The sequence below is a fragment of the Nicotiana sylvestris genome, chromosome 11, assembly GCF_000393655.2.
Source record: "Nicotiana sylvestris chromosome 11, ASM39365v2, whole genome shotgun sequence".
NCBI lineage: Eukaryota > Viridiplantae > Streptophyta > Magnoliopsida > Solanales > Solanaceae > Nicotiana > Nicotiana sylvestris.
In genome coordinates this window covers 102,820,035-102,833,497 of record NC_091067.1, presented here as the reverse complement: position 1 = coordinate 102,833,497, position 13,463 = coordinate 102,820,035, and the positions used below count along the sequence as shown (strand labels likewise).

The 13,463-nt window shown below is 38.1% G+C and overlaps 1 long non-coding RNA gene across 1 annotated transcript; it reads left to right on the top strand.

The window, feature by feature from the left end:
- Positions 1–315: 315 nt before the first annotated feature.
- Positions 316–5,659, top strand: LOC104217222 (uncharacterized). Its single transcript, XR_011403891.1, has 4 exons — positions 316–399; positions 1,990–2,231; positions 2,330–2,527; positions 5,496–5,659. It is a non-coding gene; the product is annotated as an uncharacterized lncRNA (long non-coding RNA).
- The last annotated feature ends 7,804 nt before the right edge of the window (positions 5,660–13,463 follow it).

Here is a 13,463-nt window from a genome sequence, read left to right as displayed (position 1 = left end):
CCCCAATTTCTAAAATAGTGAATTTAATTCTTTTCTTTTTCTTTTGATGGAGTTACCACTACAACGAAAAAAGTCTTTAGTGGCAATTATTTAGCGGCAATAAGACAATTGCTGCTAATTTATTTACGGAAGGCAAATATTACTGGCTAATGAATATTGGCTGCTAATTAGTATGTATTAGCGTCCATTCAAGAGGAAAAGCCGCTAAAATAATTATTTTTACTTTTCATATTCCCTCCAATTTTTTCTTTTCCCTCGCGCCTAAATTTTAGTACTTTATTTACCCTAAAGACTGCAAACAAGAGAGAAAAAAAAAGCTACGCTCTAAATCATAGAAATTATCTTCTCAATTTGGTGGCTCTCTGCAACCAAAATTCTTGGCCACCATAACAATTGCTGGTGAGTTGTCTTTCTTTATATTTTATTTCTATCTTTAGGGTTCAATTGGATGATTCAAAATTGGAAGTCGCCATAATCATTTTTGACCAAATAAAACAAAAGTCCACCTTTGATACCTTCTTGTTCTTTCTTCATATTCAATTTCAATATATTCAACGGCCAGACTCATTTAAAGTTCAGCTCAAAGTATATGTATTTTTTTCTTTTTCTTGATTTTTTTCTTTGAATTTTTTTAATGATCATGGCATCTAAACCAATTTACGCGCAAAATAACTAAAGTTTGTAAAAATATTTTTTTGGCTTTGGAGTTATTTGGAAAGATTGGAATATTTGTATCGTTTTGATATATTTATGAGTTTTGTTCATGTGGGGTATTGGATATAGTTAGGAATATTTCCTTGAATTTGTGAATTTGGGATTCTGAATCTTATTAGATTCAGAGCTTTTCCTCTTTTTGAAATTCCCTTGGAAAAAAAGCCTTCCTTTTTCTCTAAGAAAATTGGGGGGTTTTCTTTGCATTTGTTTCTGGAATTTATTGTGAAGTCATAGAACATAAACTTGTGTTATCATAATCTTGTGGAAATATTTTTAGTTTGTTTGGGTGAGAGTATAGTCTCTATTTTAGCTGCATTTTGTTGTGATCTTTTACTGATTTTGCCACAAAAATTGATGAAAGGTTACTATTAAATTAAAGTATTGACCAAAGATAACTGGTTGGGTCTAAATCCTTCAATTTAAAATAAATATTACGTGTTAAACCATTTAGTTGTTAACACTTTGCTTTGCTCCATAATTTTGACAGTTGGTCTACTTTGAATTATTTATACTTAAGGTATGTGATCAGAGGTCATGAATCATTATTGTACAAACTGTTTTTCGTTTGGATTATCCTTGTCAAAAATAATTGTTGCCTTATTATCATCTTTTATGTTAATGTAAATTGTCTTCGAGCTCAAGTATCTATCTCTATTAGTGGATTATGTGAAAATTTTGATTGAGTGGCAGTAATTTTGACAACCACCAGATACAATTTTTGTCTTCTGTCCACTTTCACATGTTATTGCAGCTTGTTAATTACTTTATTTTGGAGAAGGTGCTATGCGAACTAGAGGTGAAAACAGGATGGTTATTAAACAACATGATGATGCATATGCGCGACCTTATATTAAACAATTAATGAATGGTCTGAACTGATCTCAAGTACAAACACATGATATTCAATCTAATGAATTGAATAATTCTACCGATACTAAGTTTAACAGAATGATGAATCAGGTAATACTTTTTGTTTATCTACTGGACATGTTAGTTCATTTACTGAGTGGTACATTGTTCTTATTTTTATTGTTCCTTGAGATTTTCTATAAATATTTTTATATTGGTTGCGTCCTGCACTCCCATGCTCTTACTACAGAAGTATATACCACTTAAAATTTTTATTCCGTAGTATATTTTGATATCCTTGAAACTTTTTGGTGATAACATCTTATAGTAGATTAAAAGAGAAATAGAAGATGATGCACTAATTTGGAATGTAATTGTTCCATTCTCTATATGGATTTGATGATCATTAAATCTTTTTCAAATCAGGTAGTTTAGAGGAAAGAAAGGTTCGTGGACCCACAATATTAAAAGATATCCGAAAACTGCCACCAGGGAATACAATTGCTATACAATACAATAATCGTAACCATCCTATAAGAAAAGAGGGTCAAAAGCTTGCTAGCTTTCTAGGCATAATCTCTAGAACTCCATAACTAACACCTCTAAACATAGATGATTGGAGAAACTTTGCCAAAGATGAAAAAAAGAAACTGGTGGAGTTCGTGAAGGTATGGAGTTATTATTATTCTTATGATGTGTGAATATAATAATATATTATTTTATTATACATGATATTATCTTTTGATTGTTTTCTTTTATTTCACAGAAGAAGTTCTCTATCCAACCTAGTGGAAAAGCATTTGTCACAACAGGAAAGAAATGGAAAGATTACAAATGTGATTTGAAAAATGTGTATACAACAAAATATAAGACGAAAGATGTTTTGCTAAGAAATAAACCAAGTCGTATACCACGAGATCAATGGACCAGTCTGGTCTCTTATTGGCTTTTCGATAAAGCGAAGGTATCAATTTTATACTTTTAAAATACACATTTAATTTTTATTGTGTGATTGTTTTTGTTAGTTTTTATGTATAAATAGATATTACTTTTAGGTTGTAATGACAGAAGCGTACCCACGCAAATAGAAATAACAGATCAAATCAAAAGATGCCTCCCATAGGAGGGTCAAAATGTATTGCCGCCTTGATGGATGAGAAAGTATTCTTGTGTATATTTTAAAATTTAATTTTCTAAAACTCTCTTTGTTATGCATATTTGACATTATTATATTATAGTAGGCTGAAAATGGGATAGAGCTTACACGAGCACACGTTTTCATATTAACTCATAAACAACGTAAGGATGGTAGGCCACTGGATGCTGAGTCTGCAAGGACAATCATAAGATTTCTTCTTTTTTATTTTCTGAAATTTGGTTATCTTTCTAGAATTGGGATTATGAGAACTTTATTTGCCTTTTTTGATACTATCATTTGAAATTATACGTAACAATCTAACTAGTCACTAGAATCATGAACCTCATGTTACAAAAAAATTGCCTAATATTTTGATTGCGTGAGATATAACTAAAAGTGTATAATATAAGAAAAAACAAAATTCAGCTTTAATTGCCTTAGTATACTTCTCAGATGACAATGATGAAAACCTAAGATTGAGATAACAGCTTAGAACATAGTGACTTAGGCCATATTGTCTCTTAAAAACTGCAAACTTGGGACCAAAATGAAGGCTATGGAGTTGTTTAAATCCAAATTTATGATATCAAAGAGACTAAAACTTTAGTGTGTATGGAGATATTATTTTTCACACCTCCCATAATGTGCTATGGTTGGCTATATCTTAGATATTATTTTGAATTATGACAATCAAAATAAAATGGCAAGGAAATCATTGATGGAATTAGGATACACTATTTTAATATGTTGGAGTTTGAATAGTTGTTTATTTATGGTGCACCCTGATTACCATTAGCCAATATTTTGTGTACATCATCTGGAGGTTCCTCTAATTAAAATATGACTTTTAGGTCATTATGTACTATTTCAAACCAGATTGTAAATGTTGGCAGCAATAGCAATAAAGCTTGTCACAACAGCCTGAACAATCATGACCACTGTGATTATCTTGTCTTTCCTTGAAGATAAACCATGGACATCTCTGCAAAAAATGAATTAAAATATTCGCCACAGAAAAAGAATAAAGAAATCATTTAGATTTCTTATAGAGTAAAGGGATGAGGGTAGTAAGATAAAGGCCTTAGAGTAATTGCACCGGGCAGCATGCGGTTTTTACATAGGTGGCCAACCGACCAAGTTGAGTTCACTGGGCCTGTTCAGGCTATAGGCTCACTGGGCCGGTAGAGGCACCCCGACTATCTGAGTATAACTTCAACATTGATGGCCTGATCAGTGGACTATTTGGACAGTTCTCATCTTGTTCAAGCATTGTCTTATCACCTGTAGTAGCTACACTATCCAAAATATCAACACATTCAAGTTCTTGCCTCTCATCATGCACAACATTAGATTTAAAGCCTATTGGTTTTCAACTAGTTCAGCACGTGCAATAGTTGCATCAGTCACAGTGTTAATCTGCCCCAGTCCATTATTAAGTTGCTGCACAGCTTCATTACCTCGACAAACTTGAGTACATCCTTGATCTGAAACACGATCAGCAGTAGGGTTTTTAGAAACTTACTTTTCCCCATCGCAAACCTGAGAAACCCTATTCAAAGCTGTAGTTTTAGAGCCTGCCGTTTTTTCAAATAATTCAACAGGTACAATAGTTGGTTGATCATGTACATGCACCAACTGTTGTTGAACAATAATCTCAGTAGGAAATTCCAAAACCTTTGTACCATCTATTTCCTTAGGATCCTTCAAATCAGCAGCTTGTTCAGTAGATGATTGAGCTTGATTCCCATTAGGAGTCGGAGCATCAAGTACCTGCTGTCCAGCTGTATATATTGAGAGTACCATTTTTCTCTTTCCCATATGTTGATAGTTGTATCTTAGATTGTTCATGTTCCTTAGTGATCAGTTGTCCAGCTGCATCGTATTGCTCAACATCTATAGTTATAGAAGTCCTAGTTAAATTTCGATCAACCACAGGTATTGTTGCATTTTTCAAAACCTGAGAACCCCTAACAACAGTAGCGTCAACAGGGCCTGTAGAAGCACTAGAACCAGTTGTTATTCTCGATACACCTCTCCAACAAAATATAATATATGTCCAAGTTCTTTTCACTTTACTCCTTCCCTTTTATTGTTCTCCGGAACTATTATTGGCTTGATATATGCACACATAACAAATGTGACTTCCAATCTTGTATGGCAAGGCGTAATGTGTGGTTTGGGATAAGCATCTTGTTCTGCAGTCTTTGTTTTGTCATAGGTGACATGTTATGTATGTTAACCTATGCCTTCACCAGTCTATGCTCATATGTAAAGCGATCAGCTGCTATATGTGGGTTTTCCATTACTTCTTGCAAAGATGTGGCGTGATAATAGACAAGGAAGTAGAATGAGATGCATGTTAGTAGAGAAAAGGACTTTACAAATTAGCAGGTCATCTCCTGGAATTTGAATTCTCACCTGAAGGATTGGACAGAAGTACTGGCTAGGTGCCTGGATAAGGTTCTTCTCTACCTTGACATGCATTTCCGCAATACATGAGAAACAGTTGGAGTGGTTTTCACCTTTATTGCCCTGAAGATCTTGCACACTTTTGAAAGCTTAAATCTTTTTCTGGTTTGCTTGATATCTTGAAAATTCTTCTCATTTACTTCTTATCTATACTATTGCAGTTTGATTTGTTTCGGTCAAATTTGTTATGTCTTATTCTATAGAAAAAATGGAACTGTCATTCTACAATAAAACAACTTTATCTTGGGGCAATGTTTGCTCGATAAACATCCCAGTTGAAGACTATTATATTTCATCTATTGACATAGTTATTTTGTAATTTCAGGTCATACAGTCTGATGATCGATAATTTAGCCGGTGGAAGATTTCAAAATGATGAAGCATTGCAGAAATTATTTGAAGACTATTATTTGTTAGGATTAGTTATATAATGACAATAGCTATTTGCTTCAAACAAACTTACTGAGATGTTCTGAATATCTTTTGTAGTGTCCAATGCAGAATAACTCATAATTTTGCCTGACTTGATTACCTCTTCTACCATCTCCCCCATTTTTACCACCTCATTGAAAGGTTTACCCAAGGCCGGGATCAAATGACTGAAGTAGGCGGGCCCCTGGGCTTGTAGGAAAAGCTCAACCATTTCTTTTTCACAAATCGGGGGAATGACCCGAGCAGCTTGTTCCCTCCATCTGAGCCCAAACTCTTTAAATCTTTCCTCCGGTTTCTTTTCCATATTAGAAAGGGAGGAGCGGTCTGGGGCAACGTCTATATTGTATTGAAAGTGTCGAATAAAATCTTGAGCCATGCCATCCCATGCCTGCCACTTATTGGTATCTTGATGAGTATACCATTGCAAGGCTGCCCCAGTCAATACTTCTCATTTCAATGCAATAACCCCTCAGATGGGCTACTGGATCTTCACCCATCATACAAGTTAAACTTTGGCATTCTAAACCTTGCATGCAGTTGGATGTCAGGAAACAAGCAAAAGTCTTTATAAGCCACGCTCATTTGGTTCCCTATCCCTTGCATGTTTCTTAAAGACTACTCTAAGATTTTCACCTTCCTGGATATCTCATTTTGCTCCACTGTCTTAGCAGGCATTTCAGTTTCACCGGGAGGTTCAAAATGAGGAGCATGAGAGTATGGATCCAAGACTTTGAAAGTTGGTTCTGGAGCATAGTGTTGGGCATCGGGGACTTTGAACATAGTCTCGTTAGAGGATCGAGGAAAAGTAGTTGGAGGAGGAGCTACAAGATCATGACTGGCCAAAACAGTGGGATATGAGGTGGTTTTGGCGGGTAGAGTGCGAAAAGGTTGTGGGGAGATATCAGCAGCAGTGTGAATCTGGATTTGTGATAGTGGTGGGATAGTTGCAGGGTTTTCAGTGTAGTTAGCAGGGAATGAAGGTGGAGGATGCCCCCTGATCCAAGACTGATACATTTCTGCCATCTGTTGTTTCAACATTTGGATCTCCCCTTTCAATTTAGACTCTGACTCCACAAACTCCCTCGACGGGTGTCACACCTCCTTTTTCCGCACCCGATGGGGTACAAGGGAGTTTTTCCAATCAAAGGACAATCGAAACGGGATTGGTTTATTTCTTTCAGAGTCGCCACTTGGGAGATTTAGGGTGTCCCAAGTCACCAATTTTAATCCCGAATCGAGGAAAATAATGACTCCATATTACAGTCTGCGTACCAAAAATCCGGATAAGGAATTCTGTTAACTCGGGAGAAGGTGTTAGGCATTCCCGAGTTCCGTGGTTCTAGCACGGCCGCTCAACTGTTATATTCGGCTTATTTATCTGATTTTTAATACAATTATGAACCATGTGCAAATTTTATCTTTTACCGCTTTATTATCATTATTTTTTAGGAATGTGAACATCGCTTAAAACATATCTTTGGACTGTGTCACATGAAATGCACCCACAATCCGAAACATATTTTATTTGATGTTTTAGGATTTGGATTTGGGTCGCATGAAATGCACACCCGATTTTAAGAAAGTAATTTAATTAAATCGCGTCTAAAGAGGCTAATGCGTTATTATCTTTAGGGATGACAGTGAAATTCACTAAACGGTCCATCCCAAATTCTAAGTATTTTAATATATATACATTTAGAGGGACCCGCACTTTGTACATTTTTTGTTTGTCGAGGCTCGTCTCATTCTTATTTTGAAAGGATATCCTATAGCAACTACGTTTCTTGTCTTGTTTGTCCTTATCAATTGAAAACAGTAGATAGTCCTAATTAATTACATGCTTGCAAGTTGTTTGTACAATATTCAGAAATGCTTAAAATCAGACAAGAGGCTGCATGCACAGTCAGCCGAACAAATAATCACGGGCCCAAATCCAGCCCAAGCGTGATTGGCCAGACCTGGGCCACTGCTTGCTCGAAGCAGGCCGGCTTGGCCTGTTTTGGCCTGAACTCGACCTTTATGAGGTTGAGATTGCAAGTTTGGTGTTCTTTGTCTTAACAGGTGGTTTACTAGTTATATGAGACCATCAATCCGAAAAGGAAGAACTTAATCCATGATGTACAGTTTTCATACTTGGCATACATTACAACATATACTGCAAAGTAAACTAAAATCTGAGATGCAACCTATCTCATTGAGCATATTATCACCTATCAGCATACATATGTAAGCTACCATTTAGCTAACTTATATTGATATACACTAGGCGTTCAGGCTACTTCGATTGTCAACACAAGAATGAAAATTATCATACAATACATGATATCTAATATAACAATATATGTATGAAAATCAACTTCAAGTCTTTTTCTTTTTTGCATTCATGCTCAATGTTCCAATTACATTTGATAGTGCCTTGGTTGTGTACCTGATATAGAAAGGAAACGAAGAAAGGGAGTAATCAGTTGAGTAGTGTGCCACAAACAACAGCAGCAGTAGACACACAGCAACAACACAGCAACAAACAACAACCACAAGTGTTTTCTACAGTCCACAGACAACCAGCAGTATTTCCCAGAACAAAAGAACCAACAGATAGTTGTGTACCAAACGAGCAAATCCCAGGAAAGAGTGATGAAATAAACAGCAATAACAGAGTATTCAATGCAGCAACACTACCAATTCAACAACCAGAAACAGCTCAGTCAGTGCTAAAGAAACAGAACTTGGCCAAGACAGCTTGACCAATATGAACTCTTAGATAGCTCTCAGACAGTGTTTGGTTACAATGTTTTACTGAAACTCTCTTCTGTTTTCAGTCTTTTTCTTTAAACTCACAAAACCTTTCTCAAGACTAAAAATTCCAGCCTCAAGACTCCAAAAATCCCCCCCCCCTTTTTCTAATCGAAGGTCTGCCTCTTTTATAGCCTAACCTTAATACTTTAACAGTCTGTTTTGACAACTCAAAATTCCCCCTCCCCGTTGTTTTTCCACTCACTTATTTTAAATAACAAAACTCCCATGAAATCCCTGTCAGCCCCTCTTTTTTTTTGTTAAAGTGTCCTACTCCCTTGTTTATTTAACCCAAAGTATGGGCAGCAGGAATATAATCTGACAACACATGCTGTCCAATTATTTTAATTCCCTAAAGCTAACCATATACATGCTGCCCAGACTGTCTAAACCAAATGCACATGGCATCGTATTTTAAAATCCAAGTCTGAGCTGCCATTATAACCCTCCCCCTAGATGTTCTTTAATTCAATTTGAACAAGCTCAATTGGCAATTCAATTTAGTTCCTAATGGGATTCAAATACGATCACAGCAGAAATAAACAACACGAATCAAGTTGTTACCATTAACGACTGAAACTAATTGACGACATATATCGACTCGACTATATTAATTGTAACACATAACAATCAATCGTTCATATAAACAACACGTATATAGTCCCAGATAACTTCAGACAACTTTGTTCAACACTGGGAACCTATATGAATTAAACTCTTTTGACGACTAATCTAATTGACGAACATGTATATCATAGAGTATAATCAGAGCACACATAGAAAATCAAACGACCAAATAAAAGGTCTTTAACAGAGACGGGAGAAATTAAAAAAACATCACACAATAACAAACAGGTACATCAAAGCATGCTAACCATTCAATCAAAACCAAAACAAAGAGAAAGAAAACTTACTGAAAGAGTTTAAACCAAACTGTCCAAATCCGACTTAGCTTTGACCCTTTTGAGGCCGAACAAATTTTAACCAGGGTGTTCTCACATGAGAACACCTTGGTTAAGATCCATTGAACCTCAAACCTTTGTTAAGACCGGCCGGATTCCAAGGCTATTAGTGTTCTAGGTTTCGGATCTCCAGATCTGATTTTTTAGGAGTTGTGTGTAGATTCGGACCAAACCAAGCTTGGTTTGGTCACGAGGAAGGCCAGGGGAATGTCTGGTATGAAGATGGGGTGGTTTGGCATAGGTCCGGGTTCGACTCAAATCTTCAAATGAAGATTCGAGACGAAGGAAGGTGATTCGAGGCAAGAGGGTAACAGATCCATGTTCAGTAGAGTGAGAGGGTCTTAGGGTGTTCAGGAGGTGGTCACCAGCGTTCGTGCCGCCGGTTTTAATGGCGAGGGAGACTAGGGCGGCTTGCTAGGGTTTGGGGTTTCAGTGTTTGAGCTTGGGGACGATGACGAGGGGGGGGTTCGGATAGGGGGCGTGGGGTGAAGGGTCGAGTTTATATGTGGGGAGGCTGATTGGATCTGAGCCGTTAGATCAGATGATCTCAACGGCTTGGATCTGAGGATGAGAAATGAGACGGGGTCGTTTGGTAGTTAAACGGGGTCGTTTGGTTTAAGTGAGGGGTTGGGTCGGATTGGTTCCTGGGTCGGGTTTGAAAATGGGTTGCTGAAAGAGATCCTGAGCCGTTGGATTGGCCTGGACAGACGGCTCAGATTGATTTGCCTGAAACGGCGTCGTTTCAGGGGGTGCCTGGGCAGGCCTGGACTTGGACTGGGTCTGAGTGCTGGCTTGGGCCTGTTTTATTTCATTTCTTTTGGGCCCAAACCGATTTCCTTCGCTCTTTGTTTTTTAATTTCATTTTTCTTTTAAAACAAAAATAAAAATAACAAATAATAAAATAATGAAATTAAAACTAAACAACAATGCAATATTTTAACACAATTATCACAAAAATATTTAAGTAAGTTAACTAAAAGCCTAGAACGAACGATGCACATATATATATTTTTTTGAATTTTCTTTTACTGACCAAATTATGGTTTAATCATCCTAACATACATATTTTGTATTTTGTTTGTTTATGATTAAATGCAAAAATGGACAGATCCACAAATGACTAACAACACATGTCACGAAAACTCGAACAATTGTACAGCGAAACCATTTGTCACTATTTTTATTTTCTTTTGGAGTGATTGCTCGTAAAGCAAAAATCACGTGCTTACAGCTGCCCCTCTTTGCACGAAGACACGAAGGGTTTTCGCGCAAAGATAAAGCGAGCGATTTTTGCCCGTCCGAATACTCCGTGTGAAGCATTTTTTGAAAAAGATTTGACCGAACCTTTGCTTCAGAGGTTTCCTACATATCCTGGGCTGAACAGGAATCAGGTCAATGTAGTTCGGGAAATTTTGGTAGCTGGGACTACCGTGTGACTGTAGTGCCTGGTGCTATTGTGCTCTGTTGCATACTGCTGTTAGGATGCTACCGCTCACTGATCTCCTTGTTACATTGATCTTTAAAGGAAAAACAAGAAGTTAAGCTAGAGTATGAGATCTCATCTATCTCCAACTTGTTCTTGTTGTCTTGCTTTCTTGTCGGCTAACGCTTTCCTCTGACGCCTTTATTTTGTGAACTTGGAGATGATACTGGTCCTTCACCTTTTCTGAATGTCAGTTCTCATCACTTTGCTTGATTTGCTGGGAACATGGTTTTCCTCCTTAAATCTTTCAATGGTTTCTTCAGTGGTATGGCTTTTCATCAGAATTGTTATGTTGGGCATGCCATAGCGTTCTCAAACTGCTTCTTCTGAGACGTGTTCCTTCTTCCTTTTGAATGTGCGCTTGCTTTTGCAGCCTTCTGCTTCTTGGCGCTGGGGATTTTATTGTTTTTCCTGCTTGGGGCTCTCTGTTGTAACCTTCCGTCTTCAGGTGAGGTTACTGGTTCCAAAATCTAGAGCTGAAATGTATTCCCGCATTATACTGGTGGGCGACCTAGAACTTAATGTATTCCCGCATTATACTGGTGGGCGACCTAGAACTTAAATGTATTCCCGCATTATACTGGTGGGCGACCTAGAACTTAAAAGTATTCCCGCATTATACTGGTGGGCGACCTAGAACTTAAAAGTATTCTCGCATTATACTGGTGGGCGACCTAGAACTTAAAAGTATTCCCGCATTATACTGGTGGGCGACCTAGAACTTAAATGTATTCCCGCATTATACTGGTGGGCGACCTAGAACTTAAAAGTATTCCCGCATTATACTGGTGGGCGACCTAGAACTTAAATGTATTCCCGCATTATACTGGTGGGCGACCTAGAACTTAAATGTATTCCCGCATTATACTGGTGGGCGACCTAGAACTTAAATGTATTCCCGCATTATACTGGTGGGCGACCTAGAACTTAAAAGTATTCCCGCATTATACTGGTGGGCGACCTAGAACTTAAATGTATTCCCGCATTATACTGGTGGGCGACCTAGAACTTAAAAGTATTCCCGCATTATACTGGTGGGTGACCTAGAACTTAAAAGTATTCCCGCATTATACTGGTGGGCGACCTAGAACTTAAATGTATTCCCGCATTATACTGGTGGGCGACCTAGAACTTAAATGTATTCCCGCATTATACTGGTGGGCGACCTAGAACTTAAAAGTATTCCCGCATTATACTGGTGGGCGACCTAGAACTTAAATGTATTCCCGCATTATACTGGTGGGCGACCTAGAACTTAAATGTATTCCCGCATTATACTGGTGGGCGACCTAGAACTTAAATGTATTCCCGCATTATACTGGTGGGCGACCTAGAACTTAAAAGTATTCCCGCATTATACTGGTGGGCGACCTAGAACTTAAATGTATTCCCGCATTATACTGGTGGGCGACCTAGAACTTAAATGTATTCCCGCATTATACTGGTGGGCGACCTAGAACTTAAAAGTATTCCCGCATTATATTGGTGGGCGACCTAGAACTTAAATGTATTCCCGCATTATACTGGTGGGCGACCTAGAACTTAAATGTATTCCCGCATTATACTGGTGGGCGACCTAGAACTTAAATGTATTCCCACATTATACTGGTGGGCGACCTAGAACTTAAAAGTATTCCCGCATTATACTGGTGGGCGACCTAGAACTTAAATGTATTCCCGCATTATACTGGTGGGCGACCTAGAACTTAAAAGTATTCCTGCATTATACTAGTGGGCGACCTAGAACTTAAATGTATTGAAATTGCTTCCCCGTTCTTCTGAGAAAATTTTCCACAATTGGCAGAAAATTTTCTGCCCCGGTTTTTGGTGACTTCCCTGGCGTCGCATCTTGCTGCCTTTGTCAATTCCTTGTTCTCCTGCAACAGACAAAAGGATTTAGTCAGTTTTAATTGTGGTGGTAGAGGGTGCCTTTCCGGCGAGCAACTTTTCTCTCTTCCCCTTTTCTTGCTCTATGTCCCCATAATCGATTAACGGGCAGAGTTGCCTGCTGGGAGGGGGGTCTCTAGCCTGCTGGGGATTGGCTTTCAATTAATTCCCCTTCCTGCTTTCTCTTTAAGCACATGCTGTGGGAGTCTGCCTTTAACTCCTGAAACCACTCCCTTTATGAGCTTACTTCCTCCGATAGTGTCGGGTATGATCACTGCATTGCCTGGGACCGGCCTTTAAGACTGTTTGTATTATCCTGCATTGGATGAATTCCCTTTCGGTTTCTGGTGGTAAGCTTTGAAAAATCCTTTCAAGACACATTTTAGGAAAAGAAATAAAAGCTAGAAAAAGGAGAAAATCTTTCTGAACGAATATTTTGGTGGGAGAAGAAACTCAAAAGAACTTATCTGGAGGATACGACTGGTCCCCGTGATCATGACGTGCACCATAGATTCCCGACCCAGTCTATTTGTATCAATCGCTTTGCCCGATGGTCTGACTTGCTGGGGATGATAAATGAGTGTCCATTTCGTTGCGAATGTGGTCGCTTTTTGTTGATCTGTCTTGTCGCCTCATAGTGCCCTTCGAGGGGTTTTCACTAATGAGACTCTCTCTTTTCTCTCATCTCCCGGCGCCTTATGGTGCCTGTGAAGGTTTTCACCAATAAGACTCTCTC